The sequence below is a fragment of the Martes martes genome (genome assembly GCF_963455335.1).
Source record: "Martes martes genome assembly, chromosome: X".
Classification (NCBI taxonomy): Eukaryota; Metazoa; Chordata; class Mammalia; order Carnivora; family Mustelidae; genus Martes; species Martes martes.
Window position 1 is genome coordinate 94,804,210 of NC_137897.1, and position 18,997 is coordinate 94,823,206.

The window sequence follows — 18,997 nt, forward strand, 5'->3', positions numbered from 1 at the left end:
CATCAACAGTCACAAATAATGTTGATAATAGGTACCCTTAATATGATGTGATGAGAAGAGCACTTTCCCTCTCTGGTTTTTGTACTCCAAACATAATCCCAGTCTAACCATAAGAAAAACTTTGGAAAAATCCCAGTTTATACAATTCTACGAAGTACCTGACCCTGATACCTGATTTCTCAAAACTGTCAAGGTCATCAAAATGAAGAAAGTCTGAGAGAAACTGTCACAAACAAGAGGAACCTAAGGAGACATGACTAAATGTAATGTGGAATCCTGGATAGGAAGCTGCAATAGGTAAAAGAACATAGGTAAAAGCTAAGAAATCCTGAATGCAGTAAGGACTTGAGTTAATCATCCTGAATCAAGAGTGGCTCATTAGTTATGATGAATGTGCTATACCAATGTGAGATGTTAACGAGAGGAGAAACTGGGTGTGGGATATGTGAAAGCTCTCGGTTCTATCTTTACAATGCTTCTCTAAAGCTATTCCAAAATAAAAAGTTTATTTAAAAAACACACTGTGGGCCCTACCATGAGGACAAACCAAACAGCTTGCCATATTCCAGAACACTACCTCTGATATAACAGGATCACGGAAAAGTGAAAGTCTGTTGGATTCCTCCGGGGTCAAGGGGGGGGGGGGCGGGTTAGGCACTATGCAGTGGGGACTGCTGAGTACCTGAGGCAGGAGATATGAATACAATCCATTGGGAGGGGCCTCAATCATTGCTGAGCTGTGAACTGAGTGGAATCCAGTAACTTTAAGGTGGGGGTGGCAGGAGAAAAGTTATTTTAATTAAGTAGTCATAGCAGTTCAGCAGTTACTTCTAGAGCAGCCCAGATGTGAAAGGAAGCTGACTTGAAGGCCACATGGAGTACATACATACATATACATATTCATCCTACTGACAGAGTTGCAGCATAAGCTAAGCCATCTTTCAGACTTCAAATCAGGAGATTTGGCATAAGGAAGACTTAGCTAAACCAGGATATTCAGTTCAACATTTGAGTATTTATTTGATCAATTAGAAACCAATGATCTGGTTCTTAGGGTTTTTATGGGCTTTTACTTAATTTATCCCCATCCTTTAAATGGACATTTAGTACCATGGGTAAGGGATAAGGAGATGGTGAGGGGAGGCACAGACCCCATAACTGGAGGTAGCGCAAATCATCTCAATTACCAGATGGCTCCAGACCTCTTTTTTCCCTTGTCAAATGAGGGGAACAGTCTGAATAGCCAAGTCAGTGATGCTGTGAGAACTGATGTCTGAATACAATAAGATAGCAGGGCATTGGCCCCAGCACCTAGAGTGAAACAAGGTTTGAAAAAAAAGTCCAAGTCTGGAGTGATCTCAAGTCTAACTTTATTGCTGTTTATGTATTTAGTTCAAGATATTTTAAATGTCCTTTGTGGACACCCCAGGCAGCAAGGTTATGTCTAACTATCCAAATTATTTGACCTACTTAAAGCAAACTACAATCGAAAAACAATAGTTTAATACCAACAGATAGGATTTTTCAATTTTTTTAATTAATTTTTTTAATTTATTTTCAGCGTAAGAGTATTCATTGTTTTTTCACCACACCCAGTGCTCCATGCAATCTGTGCCCTCCCTAATACCCACCACCTGGTTCCCCCACCCTCCCACCCCCGGCCCCTTCAAAATCCTCAGGTTGTTTTTCAGAGTCCATAGTCTCTCATGGTTCACCTCCCCTTCCAATTTCCCTCAACTCCCTTCTCCTCTCCATATACCCTTGTCCTCTATATTATTTGTTATGCTCCACAAATAAGTGAAACCATATGATACTTGACTCTCTCTGTTTGACTTATTTCACTCAGCATCATCTCTTCCAGTCCTGTCCATGTTGCTACAAAAGTTGGGTATTCGTCCTTTCTGATGGAGGCATAATACTCCATAGTGTATATGGACCACATCTTCCTTATCCATTCATCCGTTGAAGGGCATCTTGGTTCTTTCCACAGTTTGGCGACCGTGGCCATTGTTGCTATAAGGATTTTTCAATTTTAAGCTAATTGTTTCAGCATCATGTCTGACAGCCAGCATAGTAACAGATTAAAACTCCTGTGGCTCTGGTTGGTAGATTTGTGAATGATTTTTTAAATATCTTTTTTTGGGTTATTTGTGTTTTCTAAATTTGGTCAGTGAAAATACATTACCTATGTAGTTTTTTAAATGTGAAAAATAATATAACACCATGTCATCAAATTGTAGATCAGAAGATGTAGAAAACCTTGAAAGGTTCTCAAGAGATCCTCTGCTTCAAACCCCTGCCCCTTAGGCAGATCTGAGTCAAATCTACTGAAGTGGTACTTCTTGGGCTTACTAAGTAATTTATTGCTTAAAACCCTCTGCTTTACCAATGAAGCAATAAAGACCCAGGGTAGATAAATACCTGGGTCCCAGGCATACGGGTAGTTGGTGGCAGAGACTGATATAGATTACTAAAACCTGACACCACCGCTGTTTCATCTTTTTCCTACTCTCCCTGCCTCTGTGAGCCATTATCACTCTCCTTCCTATGACATTGTCTTCCTGGGGTCTATGTTCGAGGGATTCTGCCACAGACAAGTGGTTTGAAAATACTATAGCCCCGGGAACACACTGTTGGTAAAAGGTTCTATGTATTAGCCCCATTCATATACATAAGCAGCTTATACCACATGTTGTAAAGACTAAGGTACCCGCCCCCCACAAAAAAGCTCCTGATTAAAAAAAGATTGCCCTCATCATTCTGCCATGGTGCCTGAAATCTCCTTCCTGTCATGCCTATAGAGCCATAGATGCAATATCCAAACAATCATCCATAAAAAGTTTACTAAGAACAAACCATATGATAGGAAGTACTTGTAGGGTATGGGGAGTCAGAGATGAGCAAGCCGTGGTGGCTCTTACCTTGAGGAGGTGATGTAATAGCTGTGAAGAAAAGCTAGTAAAAGACTATCCAAAGATGTAATAGAGAAATCAATCCTATGAGAATGCAGAGTAAAGGCACCTACTTTCAGTAGGAGAAACTCAGGAAAGGCTTCTTGAAGTGACATGTAAGCTATGTTTTAAAGGATAAATTAACAGAGAAAGCAGAGAAAGTTGGGAGAGGCATCTTTTGCAGAAGACACGCGTAAAGGCTCAGACGTATTAAAGCACGTGGTTCACTGAGGAGCTGAAAGTAGTTCAGCACAGCTAAGGAAAAACATGGCTTAACAGAGTACAGACAGATAAAGATGGAAAGGTAAACAGAAGTCAAGTTATAAAGGGCCTTGCAGACCATGCTAAGGAGTTTGGACTCTCTTGAAAGTTATCTATAGTCACTGAAGAATTTTAAACAGGAGGATGCATTAGAATTGGGATGACAGCATTGTATTATATGAAATGGCCTCTGTATTAGCATGAGTGATTTCTAGAAGAAAACTGGTCACTAAAGGGAGAGGAAGAGTATTAGGGACACCAGGTCTAGGTCAGGTACACTGAATGCTAACCAGAATTGGGTAATGACAGATTCTATTCATCTTGGGACTTTGGAATACATAGGCTCATGTTTTTAGAGTAGAATGCATCCCTCTCAATGGTATATCCCCTCTCTCTGTTTTTGCCTTCTTTCTTTCTCCACTGTGAGTCCAGTTAGTGAACAACCAAGCAGGACTCATAGATGAGAACATTACCAGACACATTTCTTGCCTCTATGCTAATATGGCTTGATATCAAAGAGAAGGCTACTCATCATGTCAGCTTGGCTCCGCTTTAGAGTTACACATCCCCATTAGCTGCTTTCTCAGTTACACATTGGGTTAGTTAACTAGAAAGCCAGCCACTCATAGCAAAAATATAGTCTCTCCCATGCAGAGTTTAAATACATCCCATGAGACAGAGTAGAGCCACATTAGGGCATAGGTGGTTAAAGTATGTGTTTGCTCTTCAACCCTTACATCTAATTAGCAATCAGCAGGGCATAACCAGGGACAGAACCACTGCTAGCCCCCTCTCAGCCACTGACATAGCCTTTGGGCACTAGTCAGACTGCAAATAATACCACCTGCATTAATATTTAATTCTGATTACCATCTGGAAGAGCTATAAAAACTGCAGAGGGTTAGCAATTGTAGAAAGGAAGAAAAGAGCTCAGCTTTCAAATGTACTAAAAGTACCCCCGATTTGGAAGAAATGTATGCCAGTGTTCAGGGAAATTGCAGATGAATAATTTGAGCGAGGGCATTTTCTCTCTAAATTAGCTAAGGAAGACTGTGGCATAAATACAATATTTTGTGATATTGCTTGCTACAGCTTGCTGCCATTCATTCACATATAATACATTTTAAGGAAAATATATCCATCTTCTAATGGAGAGCTTCAGAAAAACAGTAAATGGAAATTAAGTGCTTAAAAGTAAGTGGACTGGTGCCACTTTGAGATGTCATGGCAAAGCTGGTACCTGGAACCTGTTTTTTCAGTCCTCACTAAGTGATCTTGGGGAAGCTTCTCCAAATCTCTTCTGACCTTTTTTCTTCACCTATGAAATTTTCAAATGATTTAAAGATGAGATGACAAATATTAAAATGTTAAATATATATTTATATAACGTGTTGATGAGGGTCTGGATATGAGCGAATCATTGAATGAATCATAGAACTTGAAAACTGGAAGGGAAATTAATGCTCATCTATTCAAGCCACTCCTTCTAGAGATGAGAAATTTGAGTCCATAGAGGGAAAATGACTTGCACAATGTCAATTTTCCACCGAGAACCGCCTCCCACTCAGTTCAATTCCCACTCCCAATAACTACTTTGCTTCACATTAGTTAGAAAAGGAATAGGTAAGACCAACTTGGCAGGAGAAAAGTGGTAAGGAGGGCAAAATTTCTGAACGTGGATGACAGAAAACAGTGCTAGCAATTAGAAATAATGTTGGCCCTCAGTGTGTTACTTAATGATGTTACTGTGAAGGAACCTAAGGATACCAAACTTTGAACACCTCCCTGTAATTGTTACATGCAACAGGGAATGGTGACAATGGAAAACAAAGCAGTATTTGCTGGGACTTTGGCCACAAATCCCACTGCAGAAAATTCTAATGGGTTGAGCTAGACCACATAGAATGCTCCCTTTTATGTGAGAGTTAAGCTTTTGACTAAGTCAGACCATGTGTCCTGCTCTGTAGAATGTGGTTACTTCCTAATACTGCCACAGTGATCACCCTCATTAAAGCCACTGTCAGCTCTCACCAGAGTGGTTGCAGTGGCCTCTTAACTGGTCTCCTTGCTTTCACTCTCACCTATCATCTATTCTTTTTTTTTTTTAATTTTTTATTTCTTTTCAGTGTAACAGTATTCATTGTTTTTGCACCACACCCATTGTTTTGCTCCATGCAATCCGTGCCCTCCCTAATACCCACCACCTGGTTCCCCCAACCTCCCACCCCCGCCCCTTCAAAACCCTCAGGTTGTTTTTCAGAGTCCATAGTCTCTCATGGTTCACCTCCCCTTCCAATTTCCCTCAACTCCCTTCTCCTCTCCATCTCCCCTTGTCCTCCATATTATTTGTCATGCTCCACAAATAAGTGAAACCATATGATACTTGACTCTCTCTGCTTGACTTATTTCACTCAGCATAATCTCTTCCAGTCCCGTCCATGTTGCTACAAAAGTTAGGTATTCGTCGTTTCTGATGGAGGCATAATACTCCATAGTGTATATGGTCCACATCTTCCTATCATCTATTCTTAAAAATGGTTAGTGATTCTGTTAAAATGTGAGTCAGATCAAGTTGTGTTCTGACTTCAACCCCTCCAAACTCATCCAGAGGCTGTCAGGGCCCATTGCATCATCTTCCCTATTAGTCCTCTGCCTCTCCTCCTGCTACTCTCCACCTCAATCACCACTCCAGTCTCGCCGGTTTCTGTGCTGTTGCTTGAGCTACACCAAAACGTGCTGGTTCCTCAGGACCTTTTCATTTGTTGTTTCCTGTATCTGGAATGCTCTTTCTCCAGATAATATGCTTCCTTCACAAGGCTTTCTATTCACATGTCACTTAGGGAGGTCTTTCTTGATCTCTATAAAAATAGGAACAGCCATCCACCACTTCTCATCCCTAACACTTCTTCATCTGGCTGTATCAGTCTCCATTTCACTTTTGCCATCTTTCTGTCTCCTCCACTAGAATGTAAGTGCCACAAGACCAGGGACTTCAGCATTTGTGTTTTGTTTTAGTTTTCCTTCATTCATGTAATTGAATGTCATTCAATTTCATTATTGAATAAGCCCTTAAAAATGCCACCTATGTTTACATGACAGGCACTGTGTTAAGTACTTAGTATTCATTATCTCACTTAATTCCTACACATGCAAAAATAGCACTAGGAAGCTAAGGTTAGTTATCTTATTTCTGGGTGAGAAACCTGAGAGGTTAAGTAATTTGTCCAAGATCACAGAGCTAGTTGCAGCACACATAGGATTCATTAAAATCCCGGTATGGCTGAACCTGAAAACCCATGTGCTTACCTACCATGAAATACTGCCTTCTTGGGGTACCTGAGTGGCTGAGTGGGTTAAGCCTCTGCCTTCTGCTCAGGTCATGATCCAGGGTCCTGGGATTGAGCCCCACTTCAGGCTCTCTGCTCAGAGGGGAGCCTGCTTCCCCCCCTCTCTTTTCCTGCCTCTCTGCCTACTTGTGATCTCTCTCTGTCAAATAAATAAATAAAATCTTTTTAAAAGAATAAAGAAACATTGCCTTCTTAGTTCCAATCTGAACCTCAGTTTGCTTGCCCCCCTCTTTTTCTCACCCTGTTTTATGGGAATAGTTGAGTTTGTATACATATGTCACTCTCCCGGAAAAAGTCTCCCCGCTGCCTACTGAATATCAGTCCAGTAAGTGATGGGATTCCAAACAAGACACCCTTCAATGTCAACAAATGACCCTGAATGGTGATAGGTTAGCCTGGAAAAACACACAAGTGCTGAGAGCGTGCAGTGCATGGGGGCCTAACCAGCCAACTTGCCTCATGTGATTTTAGTGCTTATCTGAAGCTGGGCATACCAGAGAGCATTTGCATGTCTTGGGAACCGGAACACAAACAGCCACAGAAAGCCCTGAGTTTGGGCCATAAATTTAAGATCCTCATGTCAACTTGTCACCTCACTGAACACAATACTTCTAGCAGTCTGTGTGCCTGTTGACAATAATATTTTCTTGAGGAAAAAAGTGGGGAAGAAATTATCTAATCCAGACAAGCCACCCATAGACTCTAGAAAGAAGATGTGAACTAATTCGTGTCTAGAGAGTTATGAAAAGCATTGGGGGTCATAGGATGACTGTTACACATATTAATAATAATTAATATTTATTGCTCCTGACCTTGACAGTTTTTAAAGTGCTTTTATCTATATCACCTCAAATTAGGATTTAACAGCTTTTTGAGGAATGCAAAAAAAGAAACCAAGTACCTGAGTGTGATGACTAGTAAGTGCCACAGGCTGAAATAGTACTCAGATCTTCCAACTCTGGTCCAGTGTTCCCTTCTCCGTATCATACAACATTCCTGGTAATTCCTCTGTGGGATCCTTGCATTCATTATTTTTTTAAAGATTTTTATCTTTAAGGACTCTCTACACCCAATGTGGGGCTCAAACTTACAACCCTGAGATCAAGAGTCGCATGATCTACTAACTGAGACAGACAGGCACCCCTTTTTTTTTTTTCAGGCCCTATGTTGGGTGTAGAGATTGCTTAAAAATAAATAATAAACTTTAAAAAAAAAAAAAGAACTGGAAGCCTTTGGAGTGTCTGACTGTCTCAAGCCCTACCTTGGGTGTAGAGATTACTTGAAAAAAAGTAATAAATAAACTAAAAAAAAAAAAAAAAAAAAGAACTGGAAGCCTTTGGTGTACCTGACAGGCTCATTCAGGAGAGCATGTGACTCTTAATCTCAGAGTTCAAGCCCAAGTTGGGCATAAAACTTTAAAAAAAAAAAAAACAACTTTGCATTAATTATACACTGGCTCCAGGCATATTCAGGTTTGATAATTGTAAAGTGCTCCCAAAGTTTGCTCAACAGAAACAACTGTTAACTGGAATGATATGTACTATAGAGCACTTTGCCCCAAATTTTTGCTTCCACCAGTCTGACATAAGACCTATGTTTCCTTATTCAGTTAAGTCATTGGAGGAGAACCCCATGAAATAGACAGTAACTGCATATTATAAATCAATATAACCAGTTGGCTTCAGTATTCCAGCAATCTCAAAGAACAGGTCATTGGCTAGATATATTTCAAAAGGAAAAAGGAGGAGAGATAGAACAGCTTTCAATAAAGAACCCTAGTCAAATAGAATAGGTATTTAAAAGACAATATGGGAACACACAATTCCTGGAGTAGGAAAGCCACAGTGTGTGGTGGGATGAGGGCTGGGGAGGGTAAGAAATATGAGGGGCAGAAAGGAAAAGGGTTTAGGAATTCAAATCATGACTGACTGATTTTCCTTTGGGCTAGCTTTGATGGAAAAAAAAATTCTATTTGATGCAAAACAAGTGCAAATGAGTATGCAAAGATGAATATTGTTTGTAAATACTACAAAAAAGGGAAGCAAAAAATTCTTAGCTTTCCAATGTACTCCAGCATGTTACCCAGAGAAGATGGAACTAATTTTCTAGAGAGCTAATGAGCTACTAAATGGAGGGTGTAAACTGCAAACAATGCCAGTCAAGAATGTTAGTGGAAAACTATGCTACATGCTGATTTTTTTCATCCCATTGTTGGGTTAAATTATTTTGAAAAGAGATATATATATCTATATATGTATATGAAAATAAGAGTTTATGAGAAAACACTAAACACCTGTAGGGTTACAAATCATGAAAAGAGTATTTCAGGCGGTTGTTATCTTTAATTCTTTAAATGTTTCATGGTAGGAACCATAATTCGGTCAGTAATTGCTGTAAATGAAGTAAAAAGGAAACAAGAACTGTTCACTGATATTCCTTTAAAGAAACATTTTTAGAACATCTTGAATAACACATTTTTCCTGCATAATCTTTTAGCTCTGCTCTTGTGATACTTTAGAATCCGATTCTAAAATCAAATGTATTACCAATGAATCAGGAGAGTATATTAAGAAAAATGGTATCATTAATCACACTAATCACAAGACCCTCTTCTACTTATTCATCACACCCAAATGTCTTTGGAATTGGAACTTTTCAAAGACATTTTTTGTTAGTTTCAAACAGAAAAAAATTTCTGTCAAGTTTGTCTTAGTATAGTAAGGTTGATTGTTTTTCCACAAAGAGCATCTTCTAGAGCTGGGATAGCACATAGTTTTCTTTTCATATGCCAGTTTCAACTGTTCTGTGGTGACTGCCTGGGGTACTGTTAAGAAGAATTCTTAAGGCTGTTTCCAGGCTCAGTCATAAAAGAATCCCATGATTAATTTTGTCACGTCCATGGCTGAAGAAGGGAAGTGGAATTATGAGTGTCAAATATTTGCCATCTCTTCTCTACAGATTATTTTTTATCCTCTTGAGCCTGAGGACTAAAATTTGGATGTCTTCTATTAGTGGGCAGTGGTAATTTCTGTTGGAGTAATTAATGTAATCTGCCCTTTGACTCTTCTCAGAGCGTATAAGTGAGAGGTGTGTAGGATAAATTATTAGTCCATTATATAAAAAGCTAACACAATTTGATTTCTAGGTTTCATAATTCTTAAAGAAAAATATGACTGGAGCAAGACTCAAAGAAATAGGAAATCTATGTACAAGGCAATTCATTAGTCTTATTAAAATAAGCTACTTTGATATCCTTAACTAAACTTTGATTTTTGTTTGGACTAAGAAAATATGCTAAGTAATTTCTCTTAATGTGCTTCTAGGCTCTGTAAAGAGTCTTCTGGGCTTGGTAACTTCTGTGGAGCGAAAGCAAGCAATTTATAACTTTGCAGCTAAAATCCACATCCACTGTCTTCCACTGCATATATTAACTGAGTACCCTCAGGCTTGCTTGACTCCTCACCCAGGCCTTAGATAATTACCTCTCACTGTAGTAATTTCCAGTAAAATCTTAAAAGGTGTTCCCCTATTTCTTCCATTCTTTAGTCTGCCCTTTCCTAGGCTGAGAACACAAAAATACAGGGAACCATCACACTGATTCTCCTTCTCTTCAGGTTTCTTGTGATCTTATCACTTTCACCAACCAGTGTGGTTATGGTTACCCAGGTAACTAAATTACCGATATGGTTTACCTTCTATCCATTCTTCTTCAACAAACCCAGTCTCAGAATTTCTTTATTTTCCTGTCCTGTTTAATGAGAACTTCATCAACAAAGAAAATCCTCTTTTTAGCCAAACACTCCTTTTTGCAATCTTTCTTCTTATAAATGCAAAATTGTTACTTAAAGGAAAATGACCATTTTTCATTATTTCTAATAGTTGAAGGAACAGGTTTTAAGTACATTAACCATTTCAATATTAAAGATGTCATTATTATCTGCCCATTTCCCTAACCCTTAGTCCCTGGCAACCACCATTCTTCCATCTGTTTCTGTGAATTTGGTGTTTTTAGATTCTGCCCATAAGTGAGATCATACAGTATTTATCTTTCTTTGTCTGACTCATTCCACTCAGCATAATCTCCTCAAGGTCTCATCCATGTTGTCAAAGTGGCAGGATTTTTCTCTTTTTTTTAATGGGTAATATTCATTTATTAAATTCATTCACCTAATAATATTCATTATATATGTACATGCACCACATTTTCTTAACCCATTCATCCATCGATGGGTACATAGATTGTTTCCATGTCTTGACTATTGTGAATAATGCTGCAGTGAACATGGGAGTGCAGATATCTCTTCAAGATAATGATTTCTTCTTTTTCAGATATATGCCTAGTTGAGGAATTGCTAAATCGTATTTTAATTTTTAATTTTTTGAGGAACCCTTATACTGTTTTTGCATAGTGACTGTATCAGCTTACATTCCTACCAATAGTACACCAGTATTCTCTTTTCTCCACATCCCTGCCAGCATTTGTTATTTCTTGTCTTTTTGATGCTAGCCATTCTAACACGTATGATGATATCTGATCGTGGCTTTGGTCTGTATTTCCCTAATGTTTAGTGATGTTGAGCATCTTTTTATGTACTTGTTGGTCATTTGTATGTCTTCTTTGGAAAACTGTCTATTCAAGTCCTCTGTCCATTTTTTAATTGGATAGTTTGCGTTTTGGCTATGAGTTGCTTGAGGAACATATGTTTTGGACATTAACTCCTTATCAGATATATGGTTTGCAAATAGTCTCCCATTACATAAGTTGTCTTTTCATTTTGTTAATTGTTTCTTTTGCTGTGCAGAAGCTTTTTACTTTGATATAGTCCCACTTCTTGATTTGTGCTATTGTTGTTTGTGCTTTTGGTATCATACTCAAAAATAAAACATTGCCAAGACTGAGGTCAAGGAGTTTTCCTCCTGTGTTTTCTTCTAGGAGTTTTACAATTTCAGGTTTTACATTTAAATTCTTAATGTGAGTTAATTTTTGTAAGTGATGTAAGATAAGGGCCCAATTTCATTCTTTTGCATGTGAATATCCAGTTTTCTCAACACCAATTACCGAAGAGACTATCTTTTCCCCATGAGTATTCATTCATTCATTCATTTATTATTAATTTTTTTTTTTTGAGAGAGAGGAGAGGCAGAGGGAGGGAGAGAGAGAGAAAAAAAAATCCCCAGCATGTTCCATACTCAGCACAGAGCCTGATTCAGGACTCCATCTCATGCCTCTGGATCATTACCTGAGCCAAAATCTAGAGTTGGACACTTAACCGAATGAGCCACCTAGCCACCCCTCTCCATGAGTATTCTTGATTCCATTGTCAAATATTGGTGACTGTATATGTGGTTTTATTTCTTGGCTCTTGGTTCTGTCCTATTTGTCTATGTATGTTTTCATGTCAGTACCATAGGTTCTGAGTACTACAGTTTTGTCATATAATATGTTTGAAATCAGAAAGTGTGATACCTCCAGATTTATCTCTCAAAATTGCTTTGGGTGTTTGAAATCTTTTGTGTTTCCATAAGAATTTAGGATTTTATTTTCTATTTCTGTGCAAAATGTTATTGAGATTTTGATAGGGATTATATTGCATCTATAGATGGCTTGGGTAGTACGGACATTTTAACAATATTAACTCTTCTGATCTATGAACACTGTGTGTATTTCCATCTATGTGTGTCTTTTTCAATTTCTTTCTTCAATGTCTTACAGTTTTCACTGTATAGATCTTCCATTTTCTTGGTTAAATTTACTTCTAAGTATTTTATTATTCTTGAGACTTTTATAAATGATATTGCTTTATTTCTTTTTCAGATAGTTCAGTGTTAGTGTATAAAAATTCAAATGATTTTTGTATGTTGATTTTATAACCTGAAATTACACTGAATTGGTTTATAGGTCTAACAGTTTTTTTGAAGAGTTTTTAGGATTTTCTATATACAAGATCATGTCACTAGCAAACAGAAAGAGTCTGTCCTGCTTTCTAATTTAAATGCTCTTACTTCTTTTTCTTCCTAATTTCTCTGCCTAGGACCTCAAGTACTATGTTGAATAGAACTGGTGAGAGTGGGCACTTTTGTCTTATTCTTGGTCTTAGTGGGAAACTTTCAATTTTTCACTATTGAGCATAATGTTTATTGTAGGTTTGTAATATATATTCTCTATTATGTTGAAGTATGTTCCTTCTATTCCCAATTATTGAGATAATCATATATTTTTTGTCTTTCATTCTATTAATATGGTGTATCATACATATTTATTTGCATATGTTGAAACTTCCTTGCATCCCAGGAATAAATCTCACTTGATCATAGTGTATGATCCTTTTAATGTGCTTTTGAATTCAGTTTGTTAGTATTTTATTGAGAATTTTTGCATCTATGTTCATCAGGGATATTGGCTTATAGTTTTCTTTTCTTGGAGTATCCTTATTGGGCTTAGGTATCATTTTTCTGGCTTTGTAAAATGTGTTTGAGGGTTTTCTGTACTCTTTACTTTTTTGGAAGAGTGTGAGAATTGTCAATTTTTCTTTAAATGTTTGGTGGAATTCACCTGTGAAGCCATCTGGTCATGGGCTTTTGTTTGTTGGGAGGCTTTTGATTACTGATTTAATCTCTTCTTATTATTTGTCTGTTCTGATTTTCTATGTCTTCATTATTCAGAATTGGTAGGTTTTATATTTGTAGGAATTTATCCGTTCTTTTTGGGTTGTCTATTTTGTTGGCATATAATTGTTTATAGCAGTCTCTCATGATCCTTTGTATTTCTGTGGTATCAGTTGTGATGTTACCTTTTTCATATCTAATTTTATTTATTTGAGTCCTCTCTCTGTCTCTCTTTTTTTTCTCTTGGGGGGGGTCTATTAAAAATGTTGTTGATTTCATTTATTTTAAAAAAACTCTTTTATTGACTTTTTCTACTTTTTTCTATTCTCTCTCATTTTTTTCTGTTTTGATCTTTTTATCTCCTTCTTTCTGCTAACTTTGGACTAGTTTGTTCTTGTTTTTCTAATTCCTTGAGGTGTAAAAGTAGGTTATTTGAGATCTTTCTTTTTAATGTAGGCATTTATGACTATAAACTTCCCTTTTACCATTGCTTTTGCTGTATCCCATAAGTTTTGATATGTTGCTTCTATTACTGTTTTTATATTTTTAAAATTTTCCCTTTTGATTTCATCTTTGACCCATTGGTTGTTCAGGAGTGTATTGCTTAATTTCTACATACTTACAAATTTTCCAGTCTTCTTTCTGTTATTGATTTCTAGCTTCATACTATTGTGATCAGAAAAGATACTTGGTATGATCTCAATATTTAAAAATTTTCTGAGACTTGTTTTGTTACTTGACATATAATCTATCCTAGATAATGTCCCTGTGCACTTGAGAAGAATGTGTGTTGTGTTGCCAATGGATGAAACATTCTGTATATGTCTATTAGCTCCATTTCTTCAAAAGTATAAAGTCCAGTGTTTCCATGTTAATATTCTGTTTAATCTATCCATTGTTGAAAGTGAGTTATTAAAGTTCCCTACTAGTATTATTGTCTGTTACTCCCTTCAAATCTGTTAGTATTTGCTTGATATATTTAGGTGCTCCAATATTAAGTGCATATATATTTATAATTAGTACAGCCTCTTGGTGACTTAACCCCTTTGTCATTATATAATGACAATTATATAATATAATTTATTTATAATTCATAATATAATTTATTTATAAGTTATTATATAACTTATTATATAATGAGATTTTTTTATCTCATGTTTAACTTTTTGACCTACAGTCTGCTTTGCCTGACATAAGTATAGCTATTCCTGCCCTCTTTTTCTTTCCATTGGCATATATTTTTCCATCCATTTACTTTGAGCCTATACATGTCTTTGAAGCTGAAGTGCATCTCTTGTAAGTAGAATGTTGTAGGTTTTTATCCATTTAGCAACTCTGTGGTTTTTAAATGGAGAATATAATCCATTTACATTTAAAGTAATTATTAATAGACAAGGACTTACTATTGTGATCTCATTCATTGTTTTTTGGCTGTTTTGTTCTTTCTTCCTTCCTTTCTTTCTCCTGCTGTATTCCTTTGTGAATTTATTATTACCTGTAGTGGTATACTTTGATTTTGTTTTCTTCATCTTGTGCATGTCTATTAAAGATTTTTGTTTTGTGGTTAGACCGAATCTGACTTGAAACATCTATAGATATAAAAGTCTATTTTAACCTGACAACAACTTAATTTCAATTTCATACAAAACTTCTACCCTTTATTGCCTCTATCACCACATTTTATTTTATTTTTGATGTCACAATTTACATCTTTTTATATTATGTATCCTTTAACAAATTATTACATCTATAGCTATTTTTTATATTTTTCCTTCAACCTTTGTAATAATAATGATTATAATAGAATTAAATGGTGGTTAAGACACCACCATATTACACTATTAAATTATTCTTAATCTGACTGTATACTTACTTTAATAGTGTGTTATTTTCATTTTACTAGTTAGCGTTCTTTGGTTTCAGGTTGAAGAACTTCTTTCAGCATTTCTTTAAGGCAGATCTACTGCTGATAAACTCCCTCAGCTTCTCTTTTGTTTGGGAAAATCTTTTTCTTGCTTTTATTTGAAGGGCAACTTTGCTGGGTAAAGTATCCTCGGTTGGCAGTTTCTTTCTCCCAACATTCCATTCTCTCCTGGACTGTAGATTGCTGAGAAAACCACTGATAACTTTAGGGTAGATTCCTTGTATATTTTTTTCCTTTGCTGATTTTAAAATTATCTCTTTGTCTTTGATTTTAAACACTTTCATTATAATGTGTCTTGAAGAAGATAGTTTTGGATTGAAATTTGGGGTGACCTATTAGTTTCATAAACTTAGATGTTCAAATCTGCCGCTACTTTTGGGAAGGTCTGAGCCATTATTTCTCCGTTTTAAATTTATTTTTTTAAACTCTATTATAGTAAACATACAGTATTATATTAGTTTTGGGTGTACAATATAGTGATTGAAAAATTCTATACCCCGCTCAGTGCTTATCATGATAAATGTACACTTAATCTCCTTCCCCTATTTCACCCATCCTTCCACATTTTGGTAACCCCTTTAGTAACTATCAGTTTGTTAGTCATAGTTGAGTGTATTTCTTAAAACTAAAAAAAAAAAGAGAGCCCATGTCTAGTTTTGTCTCTTTTTTTCTTTATTTGTTTTATTTCTTAAGTTATACTTGAGTGAAATCATGTGGTATTTGTCTTTCTCTGACTGACTTATTTTATGTAGCATTATACCCTCTAGATCTACCCATGTTGTTGCAAATGGCAAGATTTCATTTTTTATAGCTGAGTAGTATTCCATTACATACACACACACACACCACATCTTCTTTACCCAGTCATCTATCAATGGACACTTGGGGTGCCTCTATTTTGGGCTATTGTAAGTAATACTGTAATAAACAGATGGTTGCATATATCTTTTTTAATTACTGTTTTCTTTTTTTTTAATATTTAATTATTTATTTGATAGAGAGATAGAGAGCATAAGTAGGCAGAGAGGCAGCCAGAGGGAGAGGGGGAAACAGTCTCTCTGCTCAGCAGAGAGCCCAACACGGGGCTCAATCCAGGACTCTAAGATCATGACCTGAGCCGAAAGCAGAGGCTTAACCCACTGAGCTACCCAGGCACCCCTGAGTTACTGTTTTCATATTCTTTGGGTAAATACCCAGTAGTAGAATTACTGGATTGCATGGTAATTATGGTTTTTACTTTTTTGAGAAATCTTGTATACTGTTTTCCACAGTGACTGCACTGGTCTGCATTTCTACCAATAGTGCACAAGGGTTACTTTAACTCCACATCTTCACCAACACTTGCTTCTTGAGTTTTTTATTTTAGCCATTCTGATAAGGAAATTGAAATATATCTCATCATGCTTTTGATTTGCATTTCCCTAATGATGAGTGATGTTGAGCATCTTTTCATATCTCTGTTGACCATCTATATATGTTCTTTCAAAAAGTGTTTGTCATGTCTTCTGCCCATTTTAAAGTGGATTATTTGTTTTTTTAGGTATTGAGTTGTATCAGTTCTTTATATAATTTGGATACTAACCCTTTATTGGATATGCCATTTACAAATATCTTCTCCCATTCTGTAGGTTGCCTTTTAGTTTTGTTGATTGTTTTCTTTGCTGTATGGAAGCTTTCTATTTTGATGTCATCCCAATAGCTTATTTTTGCTTTTGTTTCCCTTGTTTCAAAGACATAGCTAGAAAAATACTGTTATGACTGATGTCAGAGAAATTACTACCTGTGCTCTTTAAGATTTTTATGCTTTCAGGTCACATTCAGGTTGTTAATCCATTTTGAGTTTATTTTTATGTGGTGTAAGAAACCGGTCCAGTTTCATTCTTTTCCATGTAGCTATCCAGTTTTCCCAACACCATTTCTTGAAGAGATTATCTTTCCCATTGCATATCCTTGCCTCTTTTGTTGAAGATTGATTGACCATATAATTGTGGGTTTACTTCTGGGATCTTTGTTTTGTTCTATTTACCTATGTGTCTATTTTTGTGTCAGTGCCATAATGTTTTGATTACTACAGTTGTAGTATAACTTGATATCTGAGCTTGTGATACCTCCAGTTCTGTTCTTTTTCAAGACTCCTTTAGCTATTCAAGGTCTTTTGTGGTTCCATACAAATTTTAAGATTATTTGTTTCAATGCTGTGAAAAATGTTATTGGTATTTTGATAGGGATTACATTAAATCTGTGGATTGTTCTGGGTAGGATGGACATTTTAGCAATATTTGTTCTTGCAATCAATGGACATAGAATATCTTCCCATTTGTTTGTGTTGTCTTCAATTTCTTTCATCAGTGTTTTAGAGTTCTTAGAGTATAGTTCTTTCACATCATTGGTTAAGCTTGCTCCTAGGTATTTTATTGTTTCTGGCGCGGTTGTAAATGGAATTGTTTTCTTAATTTTTCTTTCTGCTACTTCAGTATTAGTGTATAGAAATACAATAGAGTTCTGTATATTGATTTTGTGTCTTACAACCTTACTGAATTCACTTATCAGTTCTAGTAGCTTTTTGGTGGAGTCTTGAGGGTTTTCTGTATACAGTACCATTTCATTGGCAAATAGTGAAAGTTTTACTTCTTCTTTGCCCATTTGTATGTCTTTTATTTGTTTTTGTTGTTCGATTGCTGTGGCTAGGACTTCCAGTACTATGTTGAATAAAAGTAGTGAGAGTGGACATCCTTGTCTTGTTTTTGATCTTGGGCGGGGGATGGGAAGCTCTGTTTTTCACCATTGAGTATGATATTAGCTGTGAGTTTTTCAAATATGGCCTTTATTATGTTGAGATATGCTCCCTCTAAACCTTTGTTGAGGGTTTTTATGAATGGACATTGTACTTTGTACTTTGTCCAGTGCTTTCTCTGAATCTATTGAAATGATCATGTTTTTTATCCTTTCTCTTGTTGATGTGATGTATCATGATTGATTTGCAAATATTGAACTACCATTGCATCCTGGGAATAAGTTTCACTTGATGGTGGTAAAATATTTTTTAATATATTATGGGATTCAGTTTGCTAATATTTTGTTGGGGATTTTTGCATTATGTTCATCAGAGATTTTGACCTGTAGTTCTCTTTTTTTGTGGTGTCTATCTGGTTTTTGTATTAGGGTAATGCTGGCCTCATAGAATGAATTTGGAAGCTTTCTTTCCTCTTTTATTTTTTGGAATTCTTTGAGAATAGGTATGAATTCATCTTTAAATGTCTAGTAGAATTCACCTACGAAGTCATCTGGTTCTGGACTTTTGTTTCTTGGAAGTTTTTTGATTGCTGATTCAACTTCATTGCTGGTAATTGGTATTCCCAAGTTATCTATTTCTTCCTAATTCACTTTGTGGAGGTTATATGTTTTCAAGAATTTACCCACTTCTTCTATGTTGTCCAACTTGTTGACATGTAATTTTTCATAATATTCTCTTACAATCCTTTGTATTTCTGTGATGTTACTTGTTATTTCTTTTCTTTCATCTGTGACTTTGTTTATTTGAGTACTCTCTTTCTCTTTTTCTTTTCGATGAGTCTGGTTAAAGTTTTGTCAATTTGATCTTTTCAAAGGACCAACTCCTGGTTTCATCTATCTGTTATACTAGTTTTTTTTGTTTCTGTTTTGCTTATTTCCGCAGTAAACTTTATTATTTTCTTCTACTGGTTCTGGGTTTTGTTTGTTGTTCTTTTTCTAGCTCCTCTAAGTGTAAGTTTAGGTTGTTTATTTGAGATTTTTCTTGCTTCTTGAGGTAGTCCTGTATTGTTATAAACTTCCCTCTTGGAACAGCTTTTTGCTGCATCTCAATGATTTTACACTGTTGTGTTTTTATTTTCATTTATTTCACACAATTTTTTATTTCCTCTTTGACT